The sequence below is a fragment of the Peromyscus maniculatus genome, chromosome 9 (assembly GCF_049852395.1).
Source record: "Peromyscus maniculatus bairdii isolate BWxNUB_F1_BW_parent chromosome 9, HU_Pman_BW_mat_3.1, whole genome shotgun sequence".
Lineage (NCBI taxonomy): Eukaryota > Metazoa > Chordata > Mammalia > Rodentia > Cricetidae > Peromyscus > Peromyscus maniculatus.
The window spans coordinates 31,059,702-31,081,532 of record NC_134860.1 but is presented as its reverse complement, the minus strand read 5'-3'; the positions used below and the strand labels follow the sequence as shown (position 1 = coordinate 31,081,532).

General features: G+C 44.3%; 2 protein-coding genes across 5 annotated transcripts in view; one reads left to right on the top strand and one right to left on the bottom strand.

Moving 5' to 3' along the window:
* Positions 1-14,435, bottom strand: part of Dnase1l3 (deoxyribonuclease 1L3) — a 42,588-nt gene extending 28,153 nt beyond the window's left edge. The window contains exon 1 of the mRNA XM_076544568.1: positions 14,420-14,435. The gene's annotated coding sequence lies outside the window, so the exon portion shown is untranslated. The remainder of the gene's footprint in view (positions 1-14,419) is intronic.
* A 4,267-nt stretch (positions 14,436-18,702) lies between these two features.
* The window catches only part of Abhd6 (abhydrolase domain containing 6, acylglycerol lipase), a 44,779-nt gene continuing 41,650 nt past the window's right edge, over positions 18,703-21,831 (top strand). For 2 of the 4 annotated variants that reach the window (XM_006994749.4, XM_042284413.2), the window contains exon 1: positions 18,731-18,858. The gene's annotated coding sequence lies outside the window, so the exon portion shown is untranslated. Of the gene's footprint in view, positions 18,859-18,962; positions 18,982-21,831 lie in introns of those variants that run through there. The other 2 variants (XM_006994750.4, XM_076544567.1) reach the window with 2 other exon arrangements.

The following is a 21,831-nucleotide window of genomic DNA, read 5'->3' as shown; positions in this document are numbered from 1 at the left end:
TCTCTGGTGCTCTCCTTTAACCTCCCCCGTGGCATCTCCGCTGGGCTCTGGGCAGCGGGAATCCGAAGTCTCTACTGCTGCTCTTCAAGCTGCTGCCTGTCGTTGGCCTCTCTCGCTGCACAGCATCTCTGCTTGGCTTGTCAAGGTTGTACGTAGCTTCAAGCTATTCTCAGCAGAAAGCACACAGAACCTCGCTGCTAACACTGCTTTCTCAGCATCTGCCACCTCTGTTATAATGTCCCGGGAGTCTCAGCCGCCTGACTGGGGCCGCTGCTCATGCTCTGCTGCTTCTGTTGATTTCTGAAACTGGCAGTCTCTGTAGTGACTTTCTGAAGCTTCTGAAGCCACTTGGACTGCTAAGTTCACAGTGACTGCTAGGTCCACTGCTTTGTGTGTCCCAGGTCCTGTCTGTGCTCTGGGAAAATTTACTCTGCCCTAAATTACTTTATTTTAAACCTTCATCATATTCCTAGACTTAAAGCCTATATTCTCCCTTGATATACCTAAGCCTACACAATATCTGTATACCTAACCGTACATTTTTACCTAATTTTATAGATAGAAATTGAGAAAGAGAGAAACAGAGACAGAGAGAGATACATGCTGCAGCCTAACTTTTAATACTTGCTTTGGCTTAACTTTTGGCCATTCTGCTTTATCTATATGCAGGTTTTGCTCCCGAAGAATAAAATATCACTGCCTTAACCTTAATTCATACCCTGACTTGCCCAGCTACTTCCACGGTGCACCCTATTCTCATTTATTTCCTCTGAACCCAAGTCACAAGTTCTGGCACCATCTGTGGGAAACCAGCTCCCACTTTTTGAAGGGTTCTTAGGTAGAGGAGAGAGGAATGAGGAAATATCAGATAGAAAGAGAAATCCAGCCAATGAGAAGAAAGACAAAAACACAGGATAGCTTCAGGAGGGCCTGGATCAATACCCAACAGTCTTGTCATTTATTGAAAAGGGCTTTCTATAACATGCCAAGGGGAGAGGCAAAAGATCTCCCCCTTGCAAGATCAAAGCACACCATATAGCCAAGTGTAGATCCTTCCAAATACCTGATGAACACTCCTGTGGTCAAATCAACTTACACAGGCCTGCTGGGTAAAGAAAGCTCAGAATATCTGACCCTGAGTAATTTCTCACTAGGAAGCCTCTGTGGGCTCCCACAGGGCCTCTATTCCTTACATGCTTAAAGTCACACTTCCTCTCCTACTGCCTCTCATCAGATTCTGGTTTTCACTTCTCACCCCAGAGCCTTTGCATCAATGCTTGCACGCACAATGTTCTTCCTTACTCCTGCTTCCAGTCTCAAATATAATTCCACACTCTCAGAAAATGTGTTTTCTCTTTCATGGGGTCCAGGTCTTGTGCTTTGTTCCAGGTACCACAATGTACTATCATGTATGAGATGTGTATTTCCTCATCTAATGTCTGCCCTCTCACTAGACAGCTCTTCCTAAGCCCAGATATCATGTGTGTGTGTGGGGGGGGGTATACTGGTCAAGAAAGGATAGGCATGTAACAGGTGCTCAATAAACCACTGTTGAGTGCAAAAATGTGTTGCCCAGCTGATTCTCCAAAGCCCAGGTTCTCCATGACAGTATGGATGCTGAGCCAGTAAACTCAATTTCCCTGGCAACCACAGCTACTCCCTTCCCTAGCCACACAGACAAAAGAAAGCAACAGCAACAGCCACTGGAATGACAAATTCTTCCATGGAGTACTAGGGACTAACTCTGGCAGACTTTTGGGGGTCTTGCTGAAGTTTGCATTTCAGGTATCCCACACACACACTGCAGAGATTCATGAGTTAGAGGTTTAGTTCCAAGCATGTGGCTGCTAAGTGGTGGAAACTATAAAAGGTGGTACCTAATGGAATGTTTTAGGTCATTAGAGGTGTGCCTTAAAGGGAACTGTGGAGCAGCAATCATTTCCATGGTCTCCTTTTGTTTTTCTTTCATGCCCCAACCATGAAGGGAGAAACCTTGCTTCAATATATTTTCCTGCTATAAAATACTTACCCTTCATGGGCTACAAATAAACACAGCCTATGGATCATGGGCTTGACCTCCAAGATTGATCCAGAATGAACCACTTCTCTATATAAGTTGATTGTCTTTGGTGTTTGTTATAGTGATGAGAAGCTAACTAACTCAAGGCCAGATAACTCTTTGTCATAGGTCTGTCCAGTGCATTCTAGGGTGTCTAGCAGCCTCCTGGCTACTTCCAGCTAGGTGCTAGTATCTTCCACATTGTGACAAACCTAGGAATCCCTTTAGTTGAGAATGTTGGTGTGGAGGTTAGAGTAAATGTACTTCCAGTTACTGGCTGGTCAACCTTAGACAATAACTAAACCTCTCTGTGCCCATTTCCTCACTTTTAAAATAGAAGATAACCGCTTCCATATAGTACAGCTGTGAAAATTTAGTTTTTAACTGAAGTGCTAACTCAGCACAGCACCTGGCCCTTCATCTGTGTAGATAAAAATAATTGCTGTCTCTGAACTGGAGAGATTGCCCAGTGGTTAGAAACATTCACTCTACAACCACAAGGACCTGAGTTTGAATCTCAGCACCCATGTAAGAACTTGGGTGTGGTCTCATGCACACCTACAACCTCAGGATTGTGAGGGATGGAGACAGGGACTTGTTGGCTGCCAGTCTAGGCAAAAACTGTGAGCACTTCAGGTTCATAAGATGAAGAGGTGTAGAGGCAGACATATGACACCCTCCTTTGGTGTCCGCATCCACCTATACATACATGACCATACACCATATGCACCACATTCATACACAACATACAGAGAATTAGAGAAACAGCTTCTAAAAATATAGGGAAAGCACTATAATTCCCATCTTGCAGATGAGGAGACAGAAAGTGAGATAAGGACATGGAGCATCAGCCATTGGCCATGGTGTGACATCAAACGCATTCATTTGGTTTCTCAAAACTAATTCTCTTTGGCTAATTCTTTGTTTACAGATACAGAAAGGCCCATATAACTTCAGGCTTTGCCTGACCAACCACAGACTCTGAGCTGGTGGTGTTGCAATGCATAGAGTATTAGATATGCCAGTGTGGGATTAGTGAGAGCCCAGTGAGACCCTGGCTTTGGTACAAAATTCAAGGTAATGCCAAACAAATTAATAATCAAGGCAATTTAATTCCTTATTTTGTAAAATTTATGCAAAAAATCCATCATGAACAGAGTATCGATATCTTAAATAAGGACACAGATGGGACCTTTCGTTTGCCTTGACTCTGTCTTCTTCACTTAATTCTCCTTAATTCTGCTGCTGGCATCTGCAGATGTGTAAAACCACTCCGTGGTACCCCTTCAGGGTGGACAGCAGAAGAGGCAGCGCCCTCTTCTGGCATGTGTGAGCACAGTTTCTCTGCTGGGGAGCTAGTCTTGCCTTTGCGTCTGCAGAGCTCAGTACTAGAACACTGTCCCTCAGGTTTCCATCATAAGACAAAAGGTGCGGTCAGTCAAACGGTGGCAGCGCTGTCCATTGCCTCGTTCTCACGACTTTCTGTGCAAACACGCAGGGTAGGGCCTCTATGGCTATTCTAAAGCAGCTGGTTGGTATCAAGCTGACTTTCCAGCCTGACCATAAAGAGGTTGCTGTAAGGGACTGGACCAAGAATCAGAAGAAGCAGAGGCTATAACTATGCAGTTCATTGTTTTAAGGGCTTTGTGGTTTTTAGATTCAGTTTATTTACTTACTATTAACTAATTTTTATTTTGAAATAATCTCAAATGTACATACAAATCTCAAAAATAGTGAGAAGAACTCATACATTACCCAACATTTCCTTTTCACTAGTTGCTATGGACACACGTTTTTCATTTAGAAGTAGGCTCCACACAGTCCGATTCTTTACCCTTAAACATCAGGTTTATTTTCCAAGTACAAGTAGGTTTTCTTGACAACCAGGTGAGTATTACCAAAACCAGGTTTAGGAATTATACAGAATTGTTACCTAATCTATACTATTACTCCAGTTTTGCCAGCCATTTTAATAATGCCCTTCATAGCATTTTTTCCTGGATCCAATCTAAATTATGCATTTGCTTAGTAGTCTTGTCTCAGGTCACCTTTAATCTGCTACTGGAGTTATTAGGTCAGAACTGGAGCCCTGGTATTCCTGACAGGCCAAGCTTGCCACCTTAAAAAGGCAAGTGAAAGTGAAAAGCAGAGAAAGGAGATCTCTTCAGTTGGTTACACTGGGAAGAGGGACAAACAGGCCAGTGACAGCCAAGTCTGTCCTCAGAATCTTGACAGGAGGGTTAGGTTTAAATGGGATGCAAAAAGTATGCTAAGCACTGCTGCTCAAGGTGTGGTGCTGCCCATCACAGACCCATCATCATCTTGTCTGTCCTGAAAGTTGGTCCCAAATTTTGTCAGAATTAGTTCCCCTCTGGCTGACATGAAGCTGGGCACCCTTAGAATATCTTTGTTTTTACCAGAACCATTATATGACTGCTTCCTCAGTCATGACCTTGAGCTTTTAAAAGTGCAGTCCAAGCCGGGCGGTGGTGGTTCATGCCTTTAATCCCAGCACTCGGGAGGCAGAGGCAGGCGGATCTCTGTGAGTTCAAGGCCAGCCTGGTCTACCAAGTGAGTTCCAGGAAAGGTGCAAAGCTACACAGAGAAACCCTGTCTCGAAAAAACAAAAACAAAAAAAAAAACCAAAAAAAAAAAAAAAAAGTGCAGTCCAGTCACTTAAAGTTGCAGTTTGTGTGACACTAAAGTTCTCTGAGTGTGTCTGCCTCTCCTCCTGAATGGTGCCAGAGATTGCTACTCATGCCTTTTGGACTCTCTCCCTTTCTCTCTCTCTCTCTGCTCCCTCCCTGTCTCTCTTTTACTCCTTCCTTCCTTTCTACCTTCTTTCTTTTTTCCTTCCTTCATTTCTTTTCTTTCTGTATCTGGGGTAGTCCAGGCTGACTCCAAACTCACTGTTTAGCTGAGGGTGAACCAGAGTTCCTCAACTTCCTGCCTCTACCTTCCAAATTCTGGGATAAGAGGCATGAACTACCTCACCTATCTTGGGATTTTTTTTTTTTATTAAGAATTTTTTTTATTCATTTTACATATCAGCCACAGGTGCCCCCCTCTCCCTCCTCCCGTTTCCCCCAGCCTTTCCCTCAAGCCTACCTCCCATTCCCTCCTCCGAAAAGGTAAGGCCTCCCATGGGGAGTCAGCAAAGCCTGGTACATTCAGTTGAGGCAGGTCCAAGCCCCTCCCCCTGCATCAAGGCTGTGCAAGGTGTCCCACCTTAGGTAATGGGCTCCAAAAAGCCAACTCATACATCAGGGATGGATCCTGATCCACTACCAGGGGCCCCTTAAAGAGACCAAGCTACAGAACTGTCTCACTTATGCAGAGAACCTAGTCCAGTCGTATGCAGGCTCCACAGCTGTTGGTCTAGAAAGTTCATGAATTCCCACTAGCTTGGTTCAGTTGTATCTATAGGTTTCCCCATCATGATCTTGATGCCCCTTGCTTATAGACTCCCTCTTCCCTCTCTTCAACTGGACTTCTGGAGCTCAGCCTGGTGCTTGGCCATGGATCTCTGTATCTGTTTCTATTAGTTATTAGGTGAAGGTTCTATGATGACAGTTAGGGTAGTTACCAATCTGATTACCAGTGTAGGCCAGCTCAGGCACCTTCTCCACTATTGCTGGTAGTCTAAGCTGGGGTCATCCTTGTGAATTCCTGGGAACTTCCCTAGCACCCGGTTTCTCTCTATTCCCATGAAGTCTCCCTCTATCATGGATGGTATCTCTTTCATTGTTCTTCCACTCCATTCCTGTTTTACCCCATTCCCTATGTTGTCCATCCTCTCCCCTATATTGCCCCCCTTACCCCTAGTTTACTCAGGAGATCTCATCTATTTCCCCTTCCCAGGGTGATCCATGCATCCCTCTTAGGGTCCTCCTTGTTACCCAGCTTCTAGGGGTTGTAGTCTGTGGGTTGTAGCCTGGTTATCTTTTGTTTTACATCTAGTATCCACTTATGAGTACATACCATGTTTGTCTTTTTGAGAGTGGGTTACCTCACTCAGGATATTTTCTATTTGCCTGCAAATTTCATGATATCATTGTTTTGTTTTGTTTTACTGCTGAGTAGTACTCCATTGTGTATATGTTCCACATTTTCTTTATCCATTCTTTGGCTTAGGGGCAACTAGGTTGTTTCCAGATCATGGCATTATTACGGATAGCATTGCTATGAACATAGTTGAGCAAGTGTCCTTGTGGTATGCTTGACCATCCCTTGGGTATATGCCCAAGAGTGGTATCATTGGGTCTTGAGGTATATTGATTAATCTTGGGATTTCTTAGATAAGTATCTCTTAGCATTCCAGAACAGCTGGTGAGACACAGGAAGCAACTATGAATTAAAAGTACTTAATAACTCACACTAAATTATTGCCATTTGATACCATACATGACAATTAAAGGACAGTTTCCTTGAACTGTGTAGGACAGGCTATTTCTATGGGAACACAATTATAGTGGCTGTGGGTACTGAGCTGTAGTAGACCCCACATTTTACAGCCTCCTGAACACTACTCTCCTCATTTTATGGTTGAGGAAGTTATACCTAAGAATGGGCAATCACCTGACCTAGATCTCACAGCAAGGTGAGGCACATCCAGGAATATTTGGCTCTAAAATGTAAGCACTGTCAGCCACCTACATCACTTCTCTGCATGGAATGGTAACAAGGTCTGCCACCATTCCAGCTCAGAATACTGAGGACAAATCACAGCCTCCCCATCCCTGGACTACCAGCAACAAAAGATTAAGCTCTGTAGTTTGAAACTTCCTGGCTTAGCCTAATATCTCAACCCAAATAACAGCCAGAAATACAGTTGCCGAAGATTAAAGTTGTTTATTTGTAAAGAGCAGAGCACTGAGGTGGTCAAACATGTGCTAATTAAGCCGGGCGGTGTGGCGCACACCTTTAATCCCAGCACTCAGGAGGCAGAGCCAGGCGGATCTCTGTGAGTTCAAGGCCAGCCTGGGCTACCAAGTGAGTTCCAGGAAAGGCGTAAAGCTACACAGAGAAACCCTGTCTAGAAAAACCAAAAAAAAAAAAAAAAAAAAAGTGCTAATTAGAGAATGGCAGAGGGGGGGGGGGCTTTTAAAGGTGAGGAGGCTCCCACAAAATAATGTTGAATAGTAATCTTGGTGACAATGATTAGAGTAACAATTGCAGCATCAGTCTGAGGTTAAAGATAGTTCCTACACAGATATCCTCAGATTTTTGTTTTCCAAGAGAATCTCATTGGGGGCAGCCCAGGCTAATCTCAACTTGTCATTCTGCCTCAATCTTTTCTGTGCTGGGATTACAGATGTATGCGAACATGCTTGACTAGAAGTTCTTTTGTGTGTCATTGTGATGATCTTTTTGTAAGGTAGTGGTTCTGGCAGACTTTTTTATAACTGCTACCAAAAAAATAGAGTTGGGGAACCCTCCCTTCAGAAGCTCCTGGTTTTACTTTTGTGTTAAGCTTGACTTTTGATTTTGATTTTGACTTTTGACTTTTGATTTTGATTCCGATGACTTTCAAATATGTAGGAACACATGAGCTTTGGGACACACTGGCTGTGTCGTAGGGTCCCTAGTGGTTTGTAAGGTGTGTTTTGGAAGCATATCCCCTTCTGAGTCATTGTTCTTTAGGCCTTGATATATCCATCGGAAGCCACACCAAGCAAAGTAGGAAAGCAGGTTTGAGCAGGTGTCAAACCTCAACTAAACAGTGACTCACAAGTGATTCTCAGGATGGGAATTCCCTTGGAGTGGAGAGCCTACAACGCAGTCCCCAGACCAAATTTAGCTGCAGATCACTGTCATTCACAGCATTCTTCTTTAAGACATCTTTCCTGGAGATTTTGAAACAAATAGTTCTTGACCTAGGACTTGGAATGATTTTACACAGTGGATTTTTCAGAGATTTAACAATTTGCCCTTGTAAGGGTGGAGTTTGCCATGACTGAATGTTTCATCCTCTGCAAAATTCACTTTGATAGAACTGTGTTGACAAGTGGTGAGGCCATTAAAACAAGATTAGGTTACTAAGAGGGAACAATCCTCTTCTACAGGAATGGGCTTGTTCTAGAAGAATGATTTATCAAACCAAGTGTGGTGCCACATGCCTGTAATCCCAGGACTTGAGAGGTGTGGGCAGGAGGTTGTCTGTGTGAGACCAGCCTAAGTTACATAATACCACCTTGTTTCAAAATTCCAGGTTTTTACAAACCAAATTCACCCACTGTGCTTTGTTTCTGCCTCATCCTTGCTTCCTCCTCCTGTTTTCTACCATGAGTTGAAGTAGCATGAGGCTCCTACTTGGTGCTGATGCTTGACATGGACTTTCAGACCTCCTAAGCCCAGAGACAAGATGAACATCATGTCTTTTTTGTTGTTGTTGATGGTGGTTTATTTTGTTTTGTTTTGTTTTGTTTCTAGACAGGTTTTCTGCCTTGGTTGCCCTGGAACTTGTTATGTAGACCAAGCTGGTCTCAAACTCAGAGATCCACCTGCCTCTGCTCCCCGAATGTTGGAATTAAAGGTATGTGCCACCACACCTGGCTCCTCATTCCTTTATAATTTACCCCATCTCTAATATGCTGTCATACCAGCAAAGCCCATACTAAGAGAGGTATAAAAGGATGAATAAGTTGGAAGGTGGTGACAGAGGCAAGAGAATCTCTGTGAGTTCCAGGCCAGCCTGGTCTACAGAGTGAGGTCCAAGACAGCCAGGGCTACACAGAGAAACCATCTTGAAAAACAAGAAAACAAAACAAAGAAAAAGGATGAATAAAATAGCTTCTGCCATGAAGAACTCAAAATTAAGTAACTATTGGGACTCATCTTCAGTTTCACTGAGTTTTCTGGGTCTCTGAAATATCTATGTCCAACAGCCATTAAACAATCACAATTTTTAATTACCAGCCTAAATCTTAAGCACAAATCACCTTGAGTCCTATCGGCCACTATTTGATCTGAGCTATAATGACTTCTGACTGTAATGCTGTGAAGGAGAGCTACCAGTTTGTCCAAGCCTGCATGCAGTCTGGTCAGTTCCTAGGTTACTAGGTTTTCAACACTAAATCAAAACAAGTCACAAGCAAATATTAATTAATTGATCACTCTAGTATTAGGATCAGGATAGAAGAAAGAGAATGTGTAAGTGCAAGGGGATAGACATAATTAACATTTATTTTATTTAAGAATTTATTAACACCTGTACAAATGTAAGGGGTAGGTGCTATACTAACCCTATTGTGTAAACAAGTATAAACTGGGGCTGAGAGAAAGTAGGGAATTGTCAGAGTATCCATTGAGTGAATGGCAGAATAGACATGCCAGAGAACAAGTTTGTGTTCCCACTCATCATTTTGCATTGCCCTAAAGTGCTCCTGGGTAAATGTGGTGCAGATAAAGTCCAGAAACTGTATTTAGAATTAATTCTGAGACTGAGAGCTAGCTCCTCTTTAAGAAGTCAGTGGAAGCTGTTTCCATGGAGACCTAGTCACATCCAACCAAGCTGTGTTCAAATGTAGCCCCAATGTTGAGGAGGCGTCATCACTAAAATGAAGTGCATTTCTAGCAGTTCCCCCAGCTTCTCCAACATGTCTCCCACCACTTGTGATTTATGGAGTCTTTATTGTGGCCCGCAGCATGTGTCACACAGAGCTTAGGAGGTTCTCAGGAGTGCCAGGTTGGTTGACAGCATAGACTCAGCAAACAATCCTGCTCCCTGGCCCCATCACAGCTGGAGTGACTTTGGACGAGTTACCCAACCCTAAGGCTCGGTCTCCTCATTGTTAAATGGCAGAAGTAATAACACATTCAGAGGCTGAAGACGAAAACAAATGGGTCAATGCACAAACCCACAAATGTTAGGCCCAGAGTAGGCAAGGAGGAAATGTTCCCCACTGTCAGTGGCTAACTGCTCACCTGCCTTTTAATGAGACTAGCCTGCTTGGGAACTGGTAAAGGAGCAGGAAACATGTCACTCTGTTCACCAAAGCTGCTCTCTTCTAGCTTGGCTTGAAACACCCCCTCAGCTGTGTTTCCACATCTGTCCCGATTCTCACTGCTCAGCCTGTTTTCTGCCACTTGGGATAAAGTGATTCAAGCTCTGGCGCTGTTTCCACTCCCTGGGCAGCCAGCTGTGGTAGTAGTTATTATTTACCTATCTACTTATTTGCCAGCTTACACCAACTTTTCCTGATTCAGCACCCTGATGCTGTTTCCTTAGTACACTATACCTCCTCTAATCTCAATCCATGAGAGAGTGAAGTAGGCATGGATTTCTTAAATGAGACATAAAAAGCACCACATGGGTTTCACTGAAATACACCGTGAAACCACCTACAGATGGATGGATAAAGAAAGTTTGCTAGATGTGCACAAAGGCATTTTATTCAGCCATAGGAAAAAAACATTTGCAGGAAAATGGCTCAAAGTAAAGATTATCATATAAAGTGAACCAGAGCTTATTTGTGGGAGGGATCCCAACTGGAGCAGGGAGGGAGACTGAAGTTAAAGAGGCTGAAAGGGGAGAATATGATCAAAGTAGATGGTACACACATGCAAAGTGTCATCATAAAGACTATTATTTTGTACAAAAATTATATGCTAATAGTGAAAAGTGCCAAGTATAAGGCCAACCAGACTACACTGAATGAATGTTAACCAAATCCACTAGAGAACTAGAAAAGGCAAGTCAGAAATGGGAGACAGAGGTATATTTGCTATACCTATAATTATGGACTACTAAGACCATATACCTATAATTATGGACTACTAAGACCATTGGAGAGAAGCTGGGGAGATGGCTTAGTGGACAAAGCACAAGGACCCGAGTTCAGATCCCCAGGACCCATGTAAAGAGCTGGAGATGACAGCATGTACCTGTTATCCCAGCACAGGAGATCCTGAGGTCATGTTGGCCAGCCACTCTAGCCCTTCTATGAATTCCAGGTTCAGTGAGCCACCATGTTTTAAAAACTAAGCTGGAGAGAGCTTGAAGAGAACACTTCACATTGGCCCCTGACCTGAACTGGCATACACACCCTCACACTCGTGTGCATACATGCATACCTATCCCCAGAAAGAAAATTATTGGGGAAATGACATGTGAGCTAGACATAGAAACACAAATGGCAAAACAAAAAAAAAAAAATGAAAACATGGAAAGCTGCTCAACCTCTTAGTAATGGCAGACATGGAAACATGTGCTGAGTGACCATTTTGCAGCCACTGTATCAGAAAGGCCTGAAAATGCCAAGTGTGGACAAGTTTAAATTAAAGACCTTAACCCATCTTTTTGTTTGTTTGTTTTGTGTGAGTGGGAAGATTATTAAATTCTTTTTTTTTTTTTCTTAGAGTCTCATTAAGTAGTTCAAGCTAGCTTCAAGTCTGCTTCCTGCCTCTGGGTGTTGGGCATTCTACCACATCCATTTAAAATTTCTTTAATTTTCTTTTTTTTTTTTTTTTTTTTTTTTGGTTCTTCGAGACAGGGTTTCTCTATGTAGCTTTGCACCTTTCCTGGAACTCACTTTGGAGACCAGGCTAGCCTCGAACTCACAGAGATCCGCCTGGCTTTCTTTAGTTTTCAATATAAATACTCAATGTCTTGGCACTACCCTCACCCCACCCCCACCGGAAAGTGGACCTAACCTAAGGCTTTGCATGTGCTTGCTAGGCAAGTGCTCTACTGCTGTACTGTATCTGTAGCCCTTTTCCATTATTTATTTTGAGACAGTATCTCAAGTTGTTCAGACTGGCATTCAACTTGTTCTATAGCCCATTAAACTTGCAATGTTTCTTCTTCACGCTCCCTAGGCCTGTGTCACTGGGGCTGGCTGTCCCAGCACTTTTTTGCTGAATTATTCCTTCTTTAGATATGATTTCTTTATGATGAAGATGTTCTTTGTGTACATGGTACCTCTGTAACAGCTATGATGTTTCATCAGTGTGGTTTTTTTTTTTTTTTTTTTTTTTTTTTGTTTTTTTGTTTTTTGAGACAGGGTTTCTCTGTGTAGCTTTGCGCCTTTCCTGGGACTCACTTGGTAGCCCAGGCTGGCCTCGAACTCACAGAGATCCACCTGGCTCTGCCTCCCCAGTGCTGGGATAAAAGGCGTGCGCCACCAACGCCTGGCCCATCAGTGTTTTTAATCCACCTCTGTGTAATACCACACTATGTGAACAACTGTGCTTTTCTGTTTAAGTCCTAAAGCCTTTTTTAAAGTGGGAGTGTTTTGGCTTTTCTTGACTCTGCTCATTCCTATGGATCTTAGAACAATCTCCTTATCTCCCTTGAAAAGTGCTGTTGAAACTGTGACTTCAATTATCTTACCCCGTGTCTGATTTTAAAGCTTTCCTGAGCACTGCTCCTCCTGGCTGCATTTAGTAACCAGGTGCAGCCCTTTGTTAGAAATTAGTGACACATCTTGGGGTTCCTAGATCTATGTCTCTCTCTGCCCTATTTGAAGTGGGACCCTCAGTCATGAAGGGCTGCTAGCATAGATTATTGAAGACCACGGAAATGTTTCTGTTTGGTAAACTGGGTGGTCATTTCTATTGATCTGGTCACTTGAATTAAGTTGTATTATTGGGTACATTTCATTCTCTACCGAGCTCAGTTCTTACTGGGACTGTTTTAACCAGAGCTCTTTTTCATGGTAAAGACATAAATTAGGAAACTGGCCCTCTTGTCTTCCCTCTCCATCTGCTGGCATCCCATCTGCTCACTTCCTTTTTTAAATTCACCATTTAATTCAAATCTGGGCTTAATCAATCTTTTACTGTTAGCATTTGAATCCCAGCAATTTGCGAGTTTAGTCTCGTTTGCTACTCCTTAAAGATCCAGACTAATATTGTGGAAAACTTCCATCACTTTCCAACTCCCACTAAAGTGCTTGGAGAGTTTAAGCTTTGGGGAGGGCTCTCTCTGTGGTTCCCCAAAGTCAAACTCCGTGACTAGTGCTGGGCTCCACTGGCACTTTGCACAAGTGAACTCAATAAAGTAAGAATGATGAGTTTAGGGGTGCTGAGCAAATGCTCAGGGGATAAAGCAATCTCCGTTCACTCATAAGGACCAGGGTTTGGATCCCTAGGACCCACATTAAAAAGAAACAAACCAAGGCCGGGCGGTGGTGGCGCACACCTTTTATCCCAGCACTCGGGAGGCAGAGCCAGGCGGATCTCTGTGAGTTCAAGGCCAGCCTGGTCTACAGAGTGAGTTCCAGGAAAGGTGCAAAGCTACACAGAGAAACCCTGTCTCGAAAAACCAAAAAAAAAAAAAGAAAGAAAGAAAGAAACCAAAACAGGTATATAATCTATAATCCCATTGCTCCTGTGACAATGGGAGGGGAAGACAGGAGAATTTCCCAGAAGCTCATGGGCCAAGTAGACTGGTCTGCACAGCAGGGAACAGCAGGAGACTGTGTGTCAGAACAAGGTGAATAGTCCTCTGGCCTCCACATGGCCAACTTGGCACACATCACATGTGCCCACAGGAACACACATGTACACACACTCATGACTATGGACATGCACACATTTAGGACTTCTTGATTTAGTCTCTCTGGGTTCATATGCTACAGATTGGCACAGTAACTTGTCTGGTTTGGGCTTTTTAAATTTTTTCTTTCTGTTTGAGAAAGGGTCTTGCTATATACCTCCACAAACCCTGCAATTTAGACTCAGAGGAACATTCTCCTTGAAGGAAGGAATCAGAGTAAATTTCTCATACTTGGACTTCTATATAGAATTGGAAAGTTAGTAATATTTGATTTACAAATAAATGAATAACTGATATTTTGGGTCAATTGGGAAGGTTTTGTTTTTGTTTTGTTTTGTTTGTGGGATTTATTTTATTTATTTATTTATTTATTTTTGTCTTAAAAATGCTAGTGTGTCATAGATTGCTCAGTATTTAGGGAGAATATTCCACATCCTTTATATTTAATTCTGTAACTGGTTTCAGAAGTAGGTAGCTTAGTAGTTTCCACACAAACTTTGTGCTCAGACATGCACAGCTGTGCATTATGACAATATTACTGGCTGCCCTTGTGACTTCAGTGGGTTATTTAGTCTCTTGGAACTTCAAAATTTTCCTCATCTGTGAAGTGGGGTTGTCTTTTTTTTTTTTAAATTGTTGCTGGCCTTTTAAACCACAGATGTCCACGTCAGCAACTGCAACTCGGCCACTACAAGCAGCAGGTAGGTCGCAAGGGCTGCAGCCGGAGGGAATTCTGTTCCCTTAGGCTCCCTCTCTTACAAAGCTATGAAGGGAACTTAACTCTCTCCCTCTAAAGAACTCAAGATTCAAAGGGTAAGGTGGAACTCTGCTCCTCAGAGAGACTGAAGCAAGTAACTCACCTCCTCTCCTTGCTGTGTCCTCCAAAAGGCCCTCCTGCTTCTCCTTGCCCCTCCTTAAAGACCCTTCTCCACCTGGCTCCTCCCTACCACTTCCTGTCAGCTAGTTGCTGACTCAGCCTCCTGACTGCAGGTGAATTTTATTCAACCAAACACATCTTTGCATCATTAAACAAATGTTCCAAAGCATAAGCAAAAGTAACACACCTTAAAATAACTTTCAACAACAGTGGGGCTAGTAATAGTACCCACCTAATAGACTTGTTGGAAACTTCAATGAGGTAACTCATGACAAAGCCATGAGAACAAGATGAGGCATGCAGAAAAATCTAATTAAAATTTGCCTGTTCTGTACCACTCATCCCTGGAGACATGAAGACATGAAGGAGCCCACAGCCTGGGAGAGTTGAGAGCCACCTAAATGAATACATATACGATAGTGAATTCGTGTGTGTGTGTGTGTGTGTGTGTGAGAGAGAGAGAGAGAGAGAGAGAGAGAGAGAGAGAGAGAGAGAGAGAGAGAAACATATGCACATGTGAATGAAGGAACAGGAAAGGTACTGCAGTGTCATCTGAACTGCAATTGAGAAGAGTTTGGTGCCTGGCTTAGAGGTGCGATGCAGATGTACTGGGGACTGGATCATGCAAATGATTTATAAGACTAGGAATTCATCCAGCTGGCATCTGGTTACATGTGGAATCTTTTGTGTTTTGTTTCTCTTTTGCAACACTTCCATGTTGAACATGGCCTTTGTATGATTCTCTGATTAAGCAATCTCCATTATTTTCTTCTTATAAACACACTCTGTATTAGTTAGTTTCTTGTTGCTGGGATCAAATACATGACCAGGGGCAACTCAAGGGACGTAGAGTTTCGTTGGGCTTACAATTAGAGGGGCTACAGAGGATGACAGAGGATACAGGGGATTGCATAGAGGGGAAAGCATGGACGCAGCTGGTCACCTTGCATCTGCAGCCACGAAGCACAGAGATGAATGCTAGTGTTCAGCTCACTTTCTCCTTTATATTCTGTCTGGAGCTCCAGACCATGGAATGGTGTCACCCATATCCACTTCACCATCTTATCTGGAAAATTCCTCAAAGACATGCCCAGAGGTTTGTTTCCTATGTGATTATAGATCCAGTCAAATTGAGAACAATATTAATCTTTATAGACATTAAGTCCTTGAGGACAGCTAGTGCATCTTGGGCCCATAAGATGGCTCAGTACTCACAGTGCTGGCTGCCAAGTCTGATGATCTGAGTTCTAATCTCAGGATTCATATAATGAAAAACAAAAGAGCCAACTCCTATAAGTTGTCCTCTGATTTCCACACACATGCCATAGTGGTGCATGCTTACAAACAAACAAACACACACACACACACACACACACACACACACACACACACACACACACACACACTCAATTAGTGTCTTTTAAAAACTTAAACCAAACAAACAGCATGACTTTTCATCAAGTACCTAGCATGTGGTAAATCTGAAGTAATGTTTGTAGCTAGAGTTTTCCTGCCTTGCCCACAGTCAGGACAAATCTTTGTCACTTGCCAGTCCCACAGCCACTCAGACCCAACCAAGTAAACACAGAGAATTATATTGCTTACAAACTGTATGGCCATGGCAGGCTTCTTGCTAACTGTTCTTATAGCTTAAATTAATTCATTTCTATAAATCTATACCTTGCCATGTGGCTTGTGGCTTACTGGAATCTTCACATGGTGCTTGTCATGGCGGCCGCTGGCAGTGACTCCTCCCACCTTCCTGTTCTCTCAATTCTCCTCTCTGTTAGTCTCGCCTATACTTCCTGCCTGGCCACTGGCCAATCAGTGTTTTATTTATTGACCAATCAGAGCATTTGACATATAGACCATCCCACAGCAAATGTTTGATGAATTAGTAAGTTAGTGAATGCTTTGACTCCTAGCTCTTCTGTGAGTTGGCTCTGAGATCTATTCTGTAATCTCTCTGCAACGTGGTGCATGGTGTGGTCATGAGGACTGCATTATTTGATGCCCAGTGACTGCAGAACAAGCACACATTAAGCAGAAGCCACTGTAGGTACTATTCATCTCTGACTGATGTTCTGTGGAGTCTAGGACACCTCTACAGACTTGTGATGGGACAGAGTCTGGGGCACTCTGCCAGGAGCTTTCAAAACTCTTTGATAAAGCTGGGGTGAGACCTGGCAGCTGATAGGAAGTTTCTGTTCAGTCAGGAGAAAAGGAAACTCCCAAGACTGCTCTAGTAATTCTGCTTCTGACTCCTCAGTGGTAGCGCTGAGAGTGTCACATACTCATTGGGATTGGTGGTGGGGGAGGCAAGGTGTTGGGGGATTTTTTCATTTATTCCTACATTCTTGGCTTCAATGTAAGACTGGGGTTTAAGACTTCTCTCTTGTCAGTCATCCTGTGAAGAGTCACCAAGAATGTGACTTGCCCCTGAGGTTTAACTAAGTATGTCCACATAATGAAACTGTGAGGGGAAGAGACGTTGGCTACAGACACTTCAGGCCCTTGGAGGCCTGGGACCATGGGGCATGAATTAAAGGAGTAAAAAGGAGGATTATGTACCTATTTTTAAGTTTTTGACATGCTAGGGGTCAAGCTCAAGGCCTCATGCTTTTTTTTTTTCTTCTCCCTACTGAGACTCACTATGTATCCCTATGGCCTAGAACTCATAGAGATCCACATGCCCCTGGCTTTCTAGTGCTGAGACTAGAGAAATGTGCCATCAAACTTGTCAGGCCTCAGGATACTCTATCACTGACCTGTATCCCAACCCCATTTTTAAACTACTGAGGAGGGAAATTTAAGATAGTTAAAAAACAATTGCTTTCAAATACACACAGTAGAGATTACAGATGGCTTCCAGGCTAGACCTTCTAGGATGTTCTTTGTTCATTGATCTCATTGCTTCACTAATTAAATCCTGAAATCACCCCTCAGCATCTGTTTGGTAAATGCTCCCAGACTCCAAGGTTGCAGGTCCTACAATAAGGGGCCCGTGGGGAAGCCAGTGTAGCTCATTTGTGTTCTTTACTATTCTGGGTCTGTTGTGAGGCCCTTGTGGGCAGGTGGGTTGGAAAAGCACAAATGTGACTCAATGAGGAGAAAGAAGGCCACCCGCTTTTGATGGGTGATTTGTCATGGAAGCTGTGGAAACAATTCCCTGTAGTGAGTCAGATGCAGCCCTTGAGTCCTGAGTGATGAGGTAGCCAACATCTGGCATGACGATGACCCAGCCTGAGCCAGGAATCCTTTCCCAGACTTTGGAATAAGTTCCAGAAACTTGATCCAGAAAAACTTTTTTCAGACAGGAGTGTGCACCGGTGGTTTCAGAGTCCTCTGCTTGGAACCTCTGAGGCTTCTTGTCCATTCTTAGAAACTAAGACACGCTCAGCTTAGTCCAGATCTACTTGCTGCAGAACCTGGTGGGACGTGCTGGGGGCTGCCCTTACTTACAGAGGATGTAAGTGGTCCAGAGTCCTGTGGGACACTGGTTCCACTCATGTTTGGAGGTAGAGGCAGACAAAGGGTCTAGTATTCTGTGCTGTGAGTATAGGGCCGGGTCCTTTGCTCATCTCTGTGCAGCCATTCGGTGCTCAATACACATTTGTTAAAAGAGCAACTGGGTGTTTTGACTGGACTTAAGCTTGCAGCACAGTGTGAGCCTAAAGGGATTTAGGGAGGGCTTCCTGGAATGACATCTTAACTGAAACTTTGGAACAGGAAGAGCAGCCAGGCCACACTGTCCTTTACTGGGTCCTAGGAAGGAAAAAACGACAATATACTTTTCGGAAAGTCTTTCTAGATGCTAAACACTAGGATCTCACCCCTCCATCCCTACCATCTCAGTAGTCAAGTCTTACTTCTCCCAAGAGCCCCTAAACTCTCAAAGTTAAGATCCTACTTGAATCTTTTTGGTGGGTGAAAGGCTCAGTAGTGCCAGGCACACAGTAGATGCTCAGTAAACGAAACAGTGGCTCCGTGAACTGCGGCTTCGCCTGGCAAGGTGACAATATTTGCTCCCTAATGCCTGCCACTGCACACTCTTTATGGGAGGGATGATTCGGTTCGGCCTCTGGGAACCCATTAGATGCTTCTGCCTTAGGTTCCCGGTTGTTGGAGGCGGGCTGCTGGGGAGGGACTGAACTGCCGGCTTAATGTTTTGAGCTAGTAACGCGAATTAGATCAGGGTAGCGGTCCAGCGCCCCCCAAACAAAACCCGGTTGCTGAGTGAGACACAACGCCGGCTGCGAGCTGGGCTGGTTTTTCTGTCGGAGGACGCGAGCAGGGGCGCGTTGCGCCTTTAAGGAGTTCAAGCCAAGCCTTTCGCCGAGAGCTGAGAGTGCGCAGGTGCGGGGACCTGGGGACGGAGGGCGGTGATCCTGCAACTGGACCCCGGCTTCTGTGGTCGGTCAGGTGAGCGAGGCGGGAAGGAAGGCAACGGTAGCTGAGCTCTTAGGAGAGGGATGGCAGCCTCCCACGACCTGGCTACTTGCCCCCACTTTCCGAGGCCAAGCCCTCCACCCCAGCATCGCAAGGGTGAATGCAGCTGGGTCCGAGATACAAACCTCCCTTCCTGTTCTATTTTCCCGCTCTCTCTCTTAAGGGGCGGGGGGCGAGGGGTGGGGGTGGGGTGAGGAGGTGGGGTGGTGGTGGTGGAGGGGAGGCCTGGTGTTCCCAAGCCGGGTCTCTCCACTGGCTGGCTAACTGCCAGCTTCCTTAAGCCCGGGGATGGAGTGAGGACTGAGTGGAATATGCATCCTATTTCTCTTCCTCCTCCGGATCCACCTCGCTTGCACCAGCCGAGGTGCCTTTCTCCTAGTGCCAGGGTGGACTTGGTCCCCCACTCCCGACTCCAACCCTGCTGCCTTCACCGCTCTAAAAGCAGGGCTACAACTCGCTTTCCTGGTACCAGGGAATTGCGGCACTGTTTTATGGATTCGTAGTCTTATTGATAGAAACATTTTAAATCTCGGGAACCATGCTGTTGGAGTTGGAGCAGAAAACTGAGCTGTAAGGAGGGAGATGGAGAGGAAAGTCGTGCCCTTTGAGTTAGGGTCAGCACAGGCTCAGCAATGGAAACTCTGCAAGCAACTGTGTGGAAGGGCTTTGAGTATCAGGGAGTGACAATGTTCAGAATGTCGGTGGCAAGCATGATTAGCTTTTTGAAAGAGAGCTCAAAAGAGTGGGCAGTCTTAGCAGTGAAGATATGTAAGCAGCTGCCTCCGGGGAGGGGCTTCTGGGGTCTATATGTACTTATCTCATTAAGTGATAATTATTCTTACCATTACCTTAACACATCTTCAGGTATATCAGCCTTGCTAAAAGGTGGTCTCCTGGCTAGGTGATTGATAGGCCCAGTTGGATCAACTCTTAAAGACCATGCTTTACCAGGAGGAAATGCTTTCTTTTGGGGGGGCCTCAAGAAAGACCATCAGCCTCTAGTTTCCTCTCTTGCATATGGTACTTGAACTCTTAAAGAAGGGAAATTATGATGCTTCCTTTTCTTTTTGTCTTTTTCTTTTCATTTTAATTTTTTGTTCTGTTTTTCGAGATAGGGTTTCTCCGTGTATCCCTGGCTGTCCTAGAACTCTGTGATCAGCCTGGCCTCAAACTCAAGAGATCTACCTGCCTCTTTAAAAAAAAAAAAAAAAAAAAAAAAAAAGAATGCCTTGCCAGGGAGACAAGAGGTGGAGCCCAAAGCTCATGAGTCCATTCTCTAAGCCTGTCTGGCTACCTAACAATCCTAGTCCCATGTCACCTCCCTTACCATAAGCAAGCAGACTTCTCTCCTTCCACTGACATCAAACCCCTTTTGGGCTTCTGGTACCTTAGCATGTCCCAACTGTCTTTCCCTTTGGCAGAGTCAGGAAGCTGGTCTAACCACTCTGACAGCCAAAACAGGCTTTAGCATCCCTGCTCACATGGGCTTTCTGGTCTCCTTAGAGATGCAGATTGTATAATGCTAGCTGCTGGGCTGAGCACGGGTGAGTTACTCCCACACCCACAGACCTGTGGGGAGGCCAGATCAACCTAGTGGGCCCGGGGTGGGGGTGGGGTGGTGATCAAACTGGCTGAGGGTTTTTTTGTTTTGTTTTGTTTTTAAGGCTCTAGTGGTTAAGAAAAGGAAATAGAGGAGAGTCCTGAAAAGGAAATAGAGGAGACAACCTTTACTTCACTCCCTGCTCAGAAATCCCTCATGGCTGGCTGCCCCCAGCTGGTAGTTAAATGTTGAATGTAATTATACTAACTAACCAAAGTAAGCAAGTACTGAGTGCCTGATTCTGTCCTAAGCCACTTAAAGAACATAACTGGCAGTACTGCCTTGATAGCCCCATAAGGTGGGTGTCCTGTTGATGCAGTTCTTAGGGGAGTGATGTGAGATGTCCAGAAATGGGCTCTTCCTGAGATACACCAAGTATGACCTCAGGTTCTCTGAGCCACTGATTTTTTTTCTAACCCAGTTTTAATGACTTTAAAAAAAATTTTTTTTTTATTTATGCATATGGATGTTACGTCTGCATGTATGTCTGTGTACTATGTGCATGCCTCGTACCTGTGGAGGTCAGAAGAGGATGTAAGATCTCCTGGGACTGGAGTTACAGATCTTTGTGAGTTGCCATGTGGGTGCTGAGAACTGAACCTGGGTCTTCTGCCAGAGCAGCAGTGCTCTCAACTGCTGAGCCGTCTGTCCTGCCTCCATGACTAACTTCTTATAGTTAGTCATGGAGGCAGGACAGTTTTTTAATATAGCGAATAGAAATGTGGTACCTGGGTTTTGGGTACTGATTTATTTTTCTAAAATTAGGCTTTGTGGACTAGGGGTGGGGGAGATGGAGTATTAGAGCACTTGTCAGGAAAGTGATAGGATGTAAATTAAGTTGCTCTGATCATCAGGGAGTCTTTAGTGATCTACAGGATAGTCAGTCTCTCTCTCTCTCTCTCTCTCTCTCTGTCTCTCCCTTCTCTGTGTAGTGGGCCCATGGTTCTGAACCATATAACACTAAACTCCCTCACTGTGGCACAGCTGGATCACAGGGAGAAAGGCTCACATTACAGGGTGGCATATTTGCTTTTATTCATATGTAAAAGGTTTTCCCCACAGTGGCAGGATTGGGCCTACATCTCTACTCCACTTGCTGTGTAGCCCTGGACAGGTTACCTACTCTCTGAGCTTCAGCTTTTAGGGACTGTTCCTACCTTAGAGGAAAGTATTGATTGATAAAGTAATATGCAGAGCCCATTGTGTGAGCCACCAGTATTAGGAAGAGCCGTGATTGTTGACCACTACTTTGAATTACAGAAGCTATATTTAATCACAAATAAGCAGTTTACACCCTCTACTTGAAAGTGAGTTCGGGCCAAGCAGAATAAACATTTTTTTTTTTT